General features: G+C 41.0%; 1 protein-coding gene across 4 annotated transcripts in view; it reads right to left on the bottom strand.

The window, feature by feature from the left end:
* The window catches only part of exoc1 (exocyst complex component 1), a 66337-nt gene extending 57856 nt beyond the window's left edge, over window positions 1–8481 (bottom strand). For all 4 annotated transcript variants that reach the window (XM_048530228.2, XM_048530233.2, XM_048530232.2 and 1 more), the window contains exon 1: window positions 8388–8481. The gene's annotated coding sequence lies outside the window, so the exon portion shown is untranslated. The remainder of the gene's footprint in view (window positions 1–8387) is intronic.
* Between the last annotated feature and the right edge of the window lie 6492 nt (window positions 8482–14973).

The raw sequence follows: 14973 nt of genomic DNA, 5'->3' as shown, positions 1-14973 counted from the left end.
CAGAATCATTGGTATCACCTGTTCCGTTGACATCTGCATTATTTTAGTATAGCACTTTCGAAACATGGCATATATAAATTTTACAGTTTAAAATGTTTTGTCATTGTCATAGGTACCCATTTATATCTGATTCACACACTCATTGATAGATATTCTATTGTTATTTTGTGATCCAGAAAACCCCAAAATTCAGAAATGGCATCATCCACAAGCATTCCAGACTGGAGAGATTACAACAGCAGTTCCTAAACTGTTGGTCAAAACCTCCCGCTCCTCTGGGGCAGCAACATGACAGTGGAGAGCGGACTTTGGCTGAACAGCATGGACACAACAGATGAATTCCTCCAAAAGGTAAAAGGGCAGACGTGAACCAAAAGTGCTCAGTTGCCTCAGGAAGCACCAAGTAGTCCTGGGACAACTGTGAGCAAACTTGGCAGGAGGCATATGAGTAAAACTCGATAAACAACGAATGTTGGGAAAAAACCAGAATGTCAGGATACTGAGCAGTAGCTTCAAATTTTGTGTTTTAGCACTTGTTGCACACGGTCCTTAACCTGAACTGGAACCTCTTCTCCACAAGTTTCAATATTTAGACCAAGCATGGTCCTTGTCCAAGAAGGACTTATCAGTGTTTGTGTCGAGACGGATGGGAAAGAAGGTGGCTCAAGTATTGTGTACTGGTCAGGGGAGGGCAAGAAAAGGACTCATTATCATGTGCAGAAGGGAAAGGGAGAGATGATTACAGTATATATGGTGTGGTCAGGGGAGAGGAACTTTAGTGAGTATTTTATCACTGCAGAATATGGCGACTCGACTGAAACCTATATTAAAACAGAATTACATTTTTACAAAGTACTTTAAAAACAGATTTCTACATTTAAGATGTATGTTGAGCTATGATATGCAAATGCAATGATTATAAGCTGCTGTATTTCTTGTTCCCGTTCCTAATTCGTACGCTTCAATAAGGTAACCATATTCTTTAACTTCTTACTTCATTAAGTTAGTACATAAGTTGAGATGAACAGAAAGCTTTTCACCATGGACTTATGTTCAAATATTGCTGAAGCTTTGTCAGAATTGTAAAGGTTAAACAGTAATTATTATATTTTCCATTTCAGTCTTCAAACAAAAAGTTTTACTTTTTAAAAAAAATAAGAATTAGCAATTTGTAACTAAATAAATACGAGATCTGCTGTTCAGTTTTTTTCACTAGTTTGGAGAGGATCTGTAGCATTTGAAATGATACATTTATTACCATAGCCTATGCTGATATTAGAGATGCTCATTAATTATCAACTTTGTTTTGTTTTGATTGTATATTTTTGGTTAATGAAAGTGTGGGATTATACATGTATTAAGCATAAACAGAAATTGGTTCGTCACACGAATCATAATTCTGCATCTCATAATTCTACATTAAGACAACATATTCTAGGTTGTGCCAAGAATTGAAATGGTTTATTTGGCCCTGGCCTTCCTAAGTAAATGCTATATTGCAGTTTAATGAATCACTATTCAGATTTCCAATAATTACACATGTCATTATCTCAATATGTATTTGATATAAAATCTGGTGACAGTTTCTAATCTTCATCTTTGATAACAGCATTTATCACAATCTTGATTAAACTCCTGCAGAAAAAGACGCAAGTTACTTAAGGAAATATATAGAAAATATTAAAATATCCTCTTGGCTGGGACCCAGAAAACTAATATTCAACTTCAGAATAATATTCACCAGATGATTAGTATGTATACCTCAAAATAGCAATAGAAGATGAAAAAGAACAGATAAATGATGGAATTACTCAGTAGGTCTGGTAGCTGTAAATGATTATCTGCTACTGCCAAGCATTGTTTGGATTTCAAAGATGGCAGGTTGACTCTGGCCAGGGCATTGCCCTGAGAAATGCACCAGACAATGATCATCCAATTCTGCTGAGTTGAAACAGGCACAGTGTACGCACATGTTCTTTCTATCTGCAAAGAAAAGGACTCTGCATGTTGATATGTAGGTTTCATGGAACATGGAACAGTGCAGCACAGTGCAGACCTTTTGGCCCACGATGTTGTGCCGAACCTTTATCCTAAAAAGGTCTATCCAACCTCCACCCCTACTTTATACTATCATACATCTGCCTATCTAATAGCCGCTTAAATGACCCTTATGAGGCCGACTCCACTATTCTCTCCAGCAATACATTCTGCACCCGCACCATTCTGAGTTTCAGTACATAAGTGTGTTGCACCGTGAACCTAACTGATAATCCTAAATTGGTAGAACAGTTTCTCTAGTATGAGATTTAAGTCAGTTCAAGGGAATCAATCAAGCGTCTGCCAGTGCATGGAGCTCTCACTCCAGAAAAGTATGGATAGAAATTTTAAGGTTGTTAGACCTGAAAAATTTTAGAATTGAGAGAGTGATTCTGACAAAGGATTAGTGGAGTCAAAATTTTAACTGTATTTCTCTCCACAGACGCTACCCGACATACTGAGTTGCTCCAGCACTTTGCGTTTGTTTGTTTTTGATGGAAACCATATTTCTGGATTACACGGGCAAAATTATGAATCATAGGAACAGGCCACACATCCTAACATGTCCATGTCAGACCTTCTCAGAGATGTATACTCACATATTTATGGTGATACTGATGTCAACTGCCATTAGAGAGACAGTGGAGAAGCTGCATCCTTTGCTATAAGTATGGTAATCAGAACTGAATACAGCGGCCCCACCATCATTTAACCTGGTTTTGATGCTTGAGCATAACTTCCCTGTTTTTCAGTTGTACCCATCTAGAAATTAAGCTTAGTACTTGGATTACTTTATTCTGTTTTGGCCACGTGAACCTGGGGGGAAACTTTTACTGTGTTTGTACTCAGAGATCCCCACATTCCACTTAGATTTACATCAAGTCTGCATTTTGTATTAAAAACAACTTAGGTGATTTCATGAAACTCTAAGGTGTTTGCTGCCATCTGAAATAGTTTATGCAAATTCCATCAACCTTGTGTAAAAATAATTCTTTTCTATGAGTTCTTCTTGAGATTTCCAAACGATACTTTTGGATTTTTAAAGGGCTAATTTTCATTCTCACTAACTCCTTTATTTGGCGATACACCCGCATTACCTTTTGTATTTATGTTCACAAACGACATTTTTGTAAAAGTTGTTTGGGACCGAGTTATTAACCAAAAGAAAGGAATCCACTTACATACAAGTAAAATGTGAGGGTTAAAATCCAACCTCTCCCATTTTCTTGCTACCTGTTTGCAATGTCACAGCTGCAGATCACAGAACTGCCAGGTCGGGGACTGTTCCTGCCAACCGTACGAGTCCAGATCCAAAACATTAGCTTTCCTGCTGCTCTGATACTGCTTGGCCTGCTGTGTTCAACCAGTTCTACACCTTGTTATCCCTCTAAAAGTATATTATTCTACACAGACACAAGGAGCCTGAAGAGCCATAATCAAACCAGTAGGCTTACACTAGGGCACATTTAACTTTAGAAACATGTGACAAGTAAAATGTAAAAAGAATTTGTTTTAATTTAACCCGAAGGTTGGGTGTCAACGTACAAATAAGATATGGCCAAAACTCAGGTTCAAACTTTACACAAGTCTGTTTATTACTCAAATATGTACAGCATATGTATTTGGACTCTCACAGGAATAGAATTGGAGAATTCATTAAATTCTTGATAATCATCGACCCTCTAATAGCCAAAGCACACAGGAAAAAAGTTTCTAAACATCACAAGGCAGACATAAGTAAACATTTCCCCCCGACAATGTAACTGATACACAGTTCTACATTTAAAATGCCATCACCTCAACATGTTTCACAGACTGATGAGGTCACAGCTAACCCGTTTCCATTGTTTATACACAAAGCAGGACGATTTTAAACAGCTTGTTACTATACTTTTTGTCACAATTTAGATCACTAACTTTAAATTAAACTTAATGATTGATAAAGTATGGATTTGATCTGACATCAATAGAGTTTGTTAAAGATTCCAGCAATCATTCCAAACTTTGATCACGGTCTGTGTCAAAATGTGTTTCCTAATTTCACTCCAGGAATATCTGGTTCTATGTTTTAAGGTTATGCTCCCTAGTCCGAGCCTTTACTAAATTGATTTCTCTCATTACAAAAGTTATAAACATTTCATTCAATAAAAAAGTGACTGTAGGGGTGACCCATACCTGCTTACACCAAAGCTGCCCATGTTTGAAAGACATAAAATGGCCAACAAGGACTAAACAACATGGGGCAGTTTGCTTTAACATTTAGAGTGAAACAAATTAATACCTTGGAACAGAGTTACCCAAGGTGGTACAAAGGCCCTGCAACCCAGTATCCAAGACAGTTTTGATAAGTGGATGCCTAAGAACAGACAATGAACTTTCATTAACGAAAGGATGTTGTCCCACCAAAGATATAGCACCAGGGGTGTAAGTCTCGGCTCACAAACCCATCGGATTAACTCCCTAAGCAGATGCAAAAAAAAACTAAAGATATATTGTAGTAGGAGATAGTAGGAACTGCAGATGCTAGAGAATCTGACATTAAAAGGTGTAGAGCTGGATGAACACAGCAGGTCAAGCAGCATTTCTAAAGAAGGATCTAGGCCCGAAATGTCAGCTTTCCTGCTGCTGGGCCTGCTGTGTTCATCCAGCTCTACACCTTGTTATCTTATATTTTGTAGTAATTAACTTTGAACCTACAGTGTTAAGAAATAGGCTCTTGTTAAAGAATTACTCACATAATTACAGGAGTAGGTTTCAACATATAGCCAGAATATAATACAAGAAGTAGGGAAAAAGCACTTAACCCAGGGAGTGAAAGTTAACTAACTTTAGGACACGCTTTATCTTATGCCCTGAACAAGATAGATTGGTCAAACTCTTTAGCTACAGAGTGCTAGCAGTAAAAGTAGCTGTATAAGTTTACACTTTATAACTAACTTAATAACATGAATTAATCATATTGCAATTAGTTAAAACTAACCACCATTTTTAAAATATATATTCAGGACAGTGAGAAACAAAGAAGGAATCATTGAACTTGATAAAGATGGCAGATGTAATACCATGAATAACAGAATTCAAACAGCTCTTAGATGAGAAAGTCTAGGACAAACCAGAAGGAGTATAAGTAATAATTTTCGGAATGTGAATTAATAGGGCACACAGAATGATCCCAGGGCCCAGAGTTTACATTGACTAGTAAACACCACGACATGAGACCCGTGGCTGTCCCCAGGATTGCCCATCATTGATTAGGTGTCCCATGGATTGGGTGTTTGGATTAAGGGGAAGGACAATAACTACATTGTATTTGATTGCTATAACAGTATCTAAAAATGCTGTACTTCTTTGTGAAATCAGAGTGTGCCATTGACCTCCCTTCTGATTCAGGGAAGATTCTTTGGCCCTCTCCCTGTATTAACTGGTTTCTGCTTAAAAAAACATCTTCCACTTGCCTGAATCCCGCCTGCCTTTTGAATTTTTGTCCCCAGTCAGGGGATATGTCCCACAGTGACTACACTTCCAAAGTTTTTAAATTGGCTGCGAAGTACTCTGAAATAGCTGAAAGTCATGAGGTACAATAAAAGTTTAGTTATTCTTTACTATTTAGGATTGTACCATCTGCAAAATGATGCATTTTTGGCTATTTCATAAAATGCAAAACACAGATATGATAATACATAAATGCCAATCTTTCTTCTGAAGTAAAAATTCAGTATTGGATTACCCAAGTACTCAATACAACAGTATTCAACATATTTTCCTGCCGAAAGTAGGTCCTGAACTTAGCTAGAGACTCCACATACAGTCTTTTGTTAGGAATTCCTTTAAATTTTCCAGGCTCCCAGTTTGAACATTCCTTTCTTGCCAAGTTTAAAATGGTTGTCTCATCTTTGCAGCCTCTCCCACAACTGCTGCTGTGTTCATACTGATATGCTGCCATTCATTTTCCCAACGCTTGACATTCCTCCAACCACAAGATGTTTCACGCATTTGCTGCAGAAAGGCTTACCAGTAGATGTACTTGAGGCTATCAGCATCATGGGAGAGAAATGGCTTACCAGTGGAGGGACCTCTCCTGATTTTTCCACATATGAATTCAGGAGGCAAGTGTACTCTCACTGGTTGACCTTGTGATTAAATTTTCACAGGCTTGGTGAACCTTCACATTAAACTGTTGGTTCCCCTTGCTTTATTCTGTGCAGGCTTCTATATCAATCAATCACTCAGTTCAAACCTATGATAATGCATTTCAGAATGCAACTCAAATATTCTGGGTGTGATACCTTTCCCAAAACTGCCAAAAAAAAAAATCTATATCGACAAGTGGACATCTGTTCCTCTACAGCTGCTGTCTGGCCAATTAAGATTCCAGTATGTTTTTTGTTCAGATTTTTGACACCCGCACAACTTTGTACTTCACATTCTGGGCTGCTGTTGAAAGAGATAATGGGAACTGCTGATGCTAGAGAATCCAAGATGACAAAGTGTAGAGCTGGATGAATACAGTAGGCCAAGTCGCTGCAGTGTCTCTTGTCGATGCCACTATACATTGGCGGTTGGAGGAAGTGAATGTTTAATTGTGATGGGATTAACACAGAGAATAAAGTTAAAATGTCTGAATTAAAAGGCCCTATCTAAATGTGCATGCTGTACATCAGAACAAGCAACCTTTGAGTAACAAAATGACTGAAAAGTAGAGATAGATGTTTCTAGTGTTCATTAATGTAAAACTTTACAAGGTGTTTCAAACAGGTGAAATTAGTTGCTCAACGGTGAAAGTATAGGAGAGAACCAAAAACATGATCACGGAAGTAGGTTTTAAGTAGAGTGGGAAGAGATGGCCACACAGAAAAATGTACTGTAACAGAGCAGAAAGGGACTAGAGTTAAGAGGCATTTCGAAGGTAAGATGGGGTTTGGCTGGGGACGGATTTGAATTTAATACTTTAGGGAACTAGAGGCCAATGGAGAACAGTAGGAACTGGCATTATAGACCAAGTACCACACACAATGGGTGGAAGACTAGTGAAGTGAATTGGAACTTGCTTAGAGGAGCTAGGGACATGAACTAAAGCAGTATTGATGGGCAACAGGAAAGGTGAAGTCTGTACAGTAGAGTGCTTTCCTGTGGAGAAGGAAATGAGCAATCTGGATGATTTGATTCTACATGGATTTTGACTAAGGTCACACAGAGACAAGGATACGAAGTAACTGTAGTGGAGAAAAACAAATGGCTTTAACATTATGAAGGATGCCCAATATACATGACCAGCACCAGATCAGACAAACAACCTGAGATGTAGGCAAGGGAGGGTAAGTAGCCATTAATACTACGTGTGCAGAAACCATGGAACATCATATAGATAGGAAAGAGGAAGGAATCAGTAATGGAACTTAGAGAAAATTACAGAAGCCATGTAGTAAAGAGTTTGCAGGCTGCTTTAGAACAGGGTGCAGTGTAATCAAGTGAGCATTGTGTCACAGATATTAAAGGGAAGGAAAGGAAGGAACTTGAAATCATCAACAGAACTAAATGCCATGGAGGGGTTGGTAAGGGCAAGAATGGTGCACCACAGCTACAATCGCCAAAGGTGGTGTTGGTAACTTTGACCAAGATAGATTCAGAATGAACCAATTTGACCAGCGAGTGATTAAAGTAGTAAATTACAGTTGCAAAATTTATCAATACAGTTAATACATAGTAAAAACTGTATATAACAAGTTCAATTATTTACCAAAATGATTTGGCCTTACTGTTGATATTGTCAAGTTAGAGACACAGAATGAGTCTGGTTGTCTTCCTACATTGACTGGTTGGCACTGTAGACAGAAAATGCAGTGAACTGAAACCTGTTAAAACCATTGAAATCTTGAGGATGCAGGGATCCCCACACACTGATAATGATATTAAGAATTAGGCAACATGCCCTCCTCACAATTTTTGTGGATTTTGTTTTATTTTATTTTATTTTAATTATGCTGATTCACTTTTGGTTTGATTGGAAAACTGCTGATTCTTCTTCAGTGACATTGTGCGACTTACAATCGACTGCAATTGCTCACCAGAATAAATCCAACCAGTTAGTACTGGAGGAACTGAAAATGGCCTCAGTGTGATTTCTGTTTTGAGCAGACAGGAAGATACTGACAGATGGTTCCTACTTTATAATGTACCACATTCTTATCACAATAAAAACTATGATATCCAAGTTTAAATAGCTGGGAAAAATGACACTTTCCAGCTAATACTGTCCCCAATCTCCGGGCTTTTTGCAACAACTCTGACTCGAATCCGAGCCAATTCCCCCGTACTGTTAGCCCCAGCCCACTGCACCCCATCGTGTTTACCTTAAAGCAGAAAGCAGATCCCGTCCAACAGAGACGACCTCTCAACAACAACCAACAGCCAACATCCCAATGCCGGATCCGGAACTGAACCACCTCCACTGTCACATCCGGATATGTACCGCCCGCCCCATATGACAATTTGAAAGGCGCCATCATTCAGACTGGCAAAGCTTTGCTATTTACTCTTTCCATGCTGGAAGAGATGTGTCAGCTCTACAGTCTTATTTTCAGCTGTTTTTCTAGCACTGTCAGAGATTTTAACTAACTGTTAAATGCAAACATTTAGTGAATTTCGATTTTGTTTTGTTGAATTGTGCAGATGGATCTTGTTTGAAAATTTAATCAACTTTTCTTCCAGATTTCCACCTCTTGTCTTCGTATGATCCATACGTGACTCTTTCCTCCCGTCTTAGAATCATACAATACAGAAGAGGCCCTTTGGCCCATTGAGTCTGTACAGCCGAAAGATAAACTGCCTACACTAGTCCCACTTTCTCACACTAGGCTGACAGCCTTCAATGTTATGACACTTCGTCTGTTCATCCAAACATTTTTTTAAAAGCTTGTGAGGTTATCCGCATCAACAACCCTCCCAGGCAGTGCATTCCAGACCCCCAACCCTTCTTGGTGTTGGTGAGCTCCAAACTGCATTTGGCTGTTAAAGACTTGTGTGGAAAAATTGGGCATATTTTTCTTAATGTTTAGAATTCGTTTCTCTGTTCTTGCCATATTTTTCCAACTGTGTCACCGCTCCCCACATTGTTTGGGGCTAAGAAGATACCTCAGATTGAGTTGGCTTGACTGTGGAAACCTTTTTAAATGTTTTCACAAGGGACGAGCATCGCTGGCTAGGTCAGCAAATGTTGCTTACCCCTAATTGCCCTTGAGAAGGTGATAGTAAACTACTTTCTTGACAAGCTGCAGTCCATTTTCAGGAGAAGGGTTTCAAGAGCGAGGGCAGGGTAAGACTTTCTGCAACTTCAGCCCTCTTAACCCCAGATCTCTCAATCAGGCAATGAGTGTCATTGAATGAGTGATCCCCACACATAGGGAGCTGGCAAGGGTTAGCTTTACAGGCTTCCTGCTTGGCAATATCCCCATTATCTGCTAGGTGAGAGTAGACAATGGCAGGAGGAGGCCTTAAATTGGCATTAATCTTCCTGGCCCAGGCATAATCAGGAAGATGGTGGATCCCAACCAGAATAAATGCCCTTGTGTCCAAACTTGCCTCAGGGTGTGTTAAATTTCTCCCATTGTTTTTCATTGAAGTTTACATAGAAAAATTGCTCCCTGAACACCTCCTGATAGGTGCCTCTCTCTTTTTCCTCAATGCCCCTTTTCCCCTTTACTCTGAATGACCTCTCCTTATTCTCCAACTTATGATGTAGAGCTAGCAGAATCCTTACTAATACACCCAAGTCTGGAAGCAACTGTGTTTTGCAATTGGAAGTCATCAAGAAGTCTTTCATCATCAGGCACACTATTCCCTCTGATATTTGTAACATGAATAACCATTGAAAGCACCAAAGATGTAGAGAATCATGATAACAACTGGAAGAAATCAAACAAAGAACTAGCTTGTATGTAGCTCAATGTTTTAAATAGTGCTGCTCAGTGGTCCTTTGTGTTGTTGAGCAACTGTTATATGATATGAAGAGAGGACATTGCTGGAGTGATGAGCTCAATAATGTCCTGATTGGTGTCAAATCAATATTGCATGTCATGAGTTCTGAATTCTTCCAGCTGACATTCACTATGTATAGATTAATACTGTCACATATATGGCAGCCAATATGATTCAGTGCATGATATATTAAGAGCTGCAGATGCTGGAGTCAGAGATAACACAGTGTGGAGTTGGAGGAACACAGTAGGCTAGGCAGCATTCGAGGAGCAGAAATGTTGATGTTTCGGTTCGGGACTCTTTTTCTGAAGAAGGGTCCCTACCCGAAACGTCAACTTTTCTGGTTGTCTGATGATTCAGTGTATGCATGTGCACATGTGTGTGCTGCAACCATCCTTATGTAGTTCTCAAGTTCGAAAGGTATTTGTGGTGCCCCCAAAACACATTAATGTTATCAAATTTTCATCTTAGCATTACGATCTATCTTGTCTGTGTAAATGTTTGATGATTAATTCAATTCAATTCCTGCTGAAAATGTTATTATAGCAAACAGTTAAATACAAATGAGTACAATCCTGTTTATCAGTTTCTGAGAGAATCAAATTGTTACTAAGTACTATTTTTTGCCTTGCAGTATCTTATCTGATAATTAAGTTACATATACAAAGGAATTGGAGGTTAGTATGGAACTGAAATCTAAATATGCAATTATTGCACATAGCATTGAGTATTTTACATGGTCAATATAACAATTTACAAATAGTATGTTAATTAGCAAAGAGGCCAACTCAGTTTGTAAATCAGATGTCAACCGAAACATATACGTTGTCATACGTGATACTTGCATAATGTTTCTAATGTACAAAATATCTTAATGCATTATACAGAGTAAAGTACTTTATAATAATTTCAAAATGGCACAGAGATACTCCATCAGATACAATATAAATATTAGCAGTATTAAGAAAGTAGCCACAATTTTTTTTTATTTTCAGGAATGGAACCACAGAGAACAAGAACCTGGGTGACATTATACAAAATTTACCGTATTACCTGTCAAATCTGAAACGACTTCTTCAAGGAGAAGACCTTAAGAGTAATTAGGATAGAAACATTGGAACAATGTAAGGGGAAAGTCAGATTGGAGAAATTATTTAAAATGATAGATCAAACTGAGCATCAGAAACACAATGTTTGAAGAATTATGAAAAGCAATTCACCAGGAAGCAGAATTGAAAAAGATTTAGACAGTGAAAAGGAAGTACTCATTCACTCATAGCAGTTTGGCAGCTTGTTTGAAAGATTTTGTCATGAATTTTTGAACCTTTCTCAGAGGAAATATATCCTCAAGTTAGAGAGATGAAGTATGAATATACTATGTCTTACCCTTCCCAGGACATCAAAGCTGTACTATTCCTTTACTCTCTCAGTCTTTACTTTGTTCTACATGACATGCGTTAAAAACCAAAGGTTGGCATAATCTGTTCAATGCTCTAAATTTATCCTACAAAATCTTCATCCAAAGCAATGAGAGTGGAAATAGGATAAAGTAGTCTGAGGGAAAATGGAATAGGTCAGCAAAAGCAGAATCTGGGTAAATCAGTGAGAGTGGAAGCTGGTATAATACAGTGGGAGCAAGAAAATGAATGACATAGAGTGAGTGAAAGCTGAATAGCAGCAAACCTTATTGAGGTCGAGGTTGGAAGGGGTTGGGATGAGAACACACCAACACCAGCCAGGTTTGCTGAGGTGCATTCCTGCTACTATGATGCAGGTAGACGATAAAATTTATTGTGAATGTATGCATTATAGAATATATCATAGGTCATATAGGATGAATATATTATAGGAAATTTAGTTTGGTCATTGTAGTTTTTAAATATAGGAAGAAAGGGAAGCTGATGCTATGGTAGCAAAGCCATTATGTGAGCTGTTAAAAATCAAATAATCAGAGTCTTGTTAACTATGTTTTGAGGAGATGATCGACCTTTGAGAACTTCAGAGAAGGTTTAAGTCATTCATGGAATTTTCCAAAAGCAGAAAACCATTTGAATGCAATTAACAAGATTTTGAAATAAAACAAAACACTGACGAAATTTCACAAGTCTGGCAGCAAATCTGGAGCCAGAAATAGTGTTAATATTTTGTGTATAATATGAAAATGATACTGCTTTCTATTTCTCTCCTTGTGTTTGCCATGACTGAGTGTCATAGCCACATCTCCTTCCTCAGTGACTAGGTGTGGCTCTGGATCTGGCTCTGATTTATCCAACACAGATTCCAACTGGAGTTCCATTTTTGATAATGGGAACTGCAGATGCTGGAGAATCCAAGATAATAAAGTGTGAAGCTGGATGAACACAGCAGGCCAAGCAGCATCTCAGGAGCACAAAAGCTGATGTTTCAGGCCTAGACCCTTCATCAGAGAGGAGGATGGGGTGAGGGTTCTGGAATAAATAGGGAGAGAGGGGGAGACGGACCGAAGATGGAGAGAAAAGAAGATAGGTGGAGAGGAGAGTATAGTTGGAGAGGTAGGGAGGGGATAGGTCAGTCCAGGGAAGATGGACAGGTCAAGGAGGTGGGATGAGGTTAGTAGGTAGGAAATGGAGGTGCGGCTTGGGGTGGGAGGAAGGGATGGGTGAGAGGAAGAACAGGTTAGGGAGGCAGAGACAGGCTGGGCTGGTTTTGGGATGCAGTGGGGGGAGGGGAAGAGCTGGGCTGGTTGTGTGGTGCAGTGGGGGGAGGGGACGAACTGGGCTGGTTTAGGGATGCAGTGGGGGAAGGGGAGATTTTGAAACTGGTGAAGTCCACATTGATACCATTAGGCTGCAGGGTTCCCAAGCGGAATATGAGTTGTTGTTCCTGCAACCTTCGGGTGGCATCATTGTGGCACTGCAGGAGGCCCATGATGGACATGTTATCTAAAGAATGGGAGGGGGAGTGGAAATGGTTCGCGACTGGGAGTTGTAGTTGTTTTATTGCGAACTGAGCGGAGGTGTTCTGCAAAGCGGTCTCCAAGCCTCCGCTTGGTTTCCCCAATGTAGAGGAATCCACACCGGGTACAGTGGATGCAGTATACCACATTGGCAGATGTGCAGGTGAACCTCTGCTTAATGTGGAATGTCATCTTGGGGCCTGGAATGGGGGTGAGGGAGGAGGTGTGGGGGCAAGTGTAGCATTTCCTGCGGTTGCAGGGGAAGGTGCTGGGTGTGGCGCGGTTGGAGGGCAGTGTGGAGCGAACAAGGGAGTCACGGAGAGAGTGGTCTCTCCGGAAAGCAGACAAAGGTGGGGATGGAAAAATGTCTTGGGTGGTGGGGTCGGATTGTAGATGGCGGAAGTGTCGGAGGATGATGCGTTGTATCCGGAGGTTGGTGGGGTGGTGTGTGAGAACGAGGGGGATCCTCTTTGGGCGGTTGAGGCAGGGGTGGGGTGTGAGGGATGTGTTGCGGGAAATGCGGGAGACACGGTCAAGGGCGTTCTCGAACACTGTGGGGGGAAAGTTGCGGTCCTTGAAGAACTTGGACCTCTGGGATGTGCGGGAGTGGAATGCCTCATCGTGGGAGCAGATACAGTGGAGGCGGAGGAATTGGGAATAGGGGATGGAATTTTTGCAGGAGGGTGGGTGGGAGGAGGTGTATTCTAGGTCGCTGTGGGAGTCGGTGGGCTTTAAATGGACAGCAGGAGGGTGGGTGGGAGGAGGTGTATTCTAGGTAGCTGTGGGAGTCGGTGGGCTTGACCTACGTCCGTGACACCACCCACACCCTCCACCTCCTCCAGATCGTCCAATTCCCTGGACCCCAACACCTCATTTTCACCGTGGACGTCTAGTCCTTATACACCTGTATTCCGCATGCAGATGGCCTCAAGGCCCTCCACTTCTTCCTGTCCCGCAGGCCCAACCAGTCCCCCTCCACCGACACCCTCATCCGCCTTGCCAAACTCATCCTCACCCTCAACAACTTCTCTTTCGATTCCTCCAACTTCCTACAGACAAAGGGGGTGGCCATGGGCACCCGCATGGGCCCCAGCTATGCCTGCCTCTTTATAGGTTATATGGAACAGTCCCTCTTCCGCACCTACACAGGCCCCAAACCCCACCTCTTCCTCTGTTACATTGATGACTGTATCGGCTCCGCCTCTTGCTCCCCAGAGGAGCTCGAACAGCTCATCCACTTCACCAACACCTTCCACCCCAACCTCAAGTTCACCTGGGCCATCTCCAACACATCCCTCACCTTCCTGGACCTCTCAGTCTCCATCTCAGGCAACCAGCTTGTAACTGATGTCCATTTCAAGCCCACCAACTCCCACAGCTACCCTCCTGCAAAAATTCTATCCCCTATTCCCAATTCCTCTGCCTCCACCGCATCTGCTCCCAGGATGAGGCATTCCACTCCCGCACATCCCAGGTGTCCAGCTTCTCACTTTATTATCTTGGAGTTCCATTTTTGTTGTTTTGAATCACTCAGAATTACAGGTATCTCTGAGACATTCAACATTCTTTGGGTGGCTGTTTTCACTACATCCTGAGATTCACACTCAGTGCTATGTGTTGCCAACTACACACTCTCGACCTCTGTCTCTATCAGCATTGCCTCACACTGTCTCAAAGTTGACCTGCTGTCCTGATGCTTTTTACTCCTTTCCTCATTTTGCACCTTAACAAGAAGCATTTTATCATCCTTTCAAGTGTTAATGCAAGTTGCAATAACCCACAGGTGTCAATGCCCTTCTGCACCCTTTCACTTTCCCTCTGACCTGATAACAAAGTGTAGAGCTGAATGAACACAGCAGGCCAAGCAGCATCATGGGAGCACAAAACCTGATGCTTCGGTCCTAGAAGGGTCTAGGCCTGAAATGTCAGCTTTTGTGCTCCTAAGATGTTGCTTGGCCTGCTGTGTTCATCCAGCTCCACACTTTGTTATTTCGGATTCTCCAGCATCTGCAGTTCCCATTATCCCT

The sequence above is a fragment of the Stegostoma tigrinum genome, chromosome 1 (genome assembly GCF_030684315.1).
Source record: "Stegostoma tigrinum isolate sSteTig4 chromosome 1, sSteTig4.hap1, whole genome shotgun sequence".
Taxonomy (NCBI): Eukaryota; Metazoa; Chordata; class Chondrichthyes; order Orectolobiformes; family Stegostomatidae; genus Stegostoma; species Stegostoma tigrinum.
Note: the sequence above shows the minus strand (reverse complement) of the source record. Positions and strands in the feature narration are given on the sequence as shown.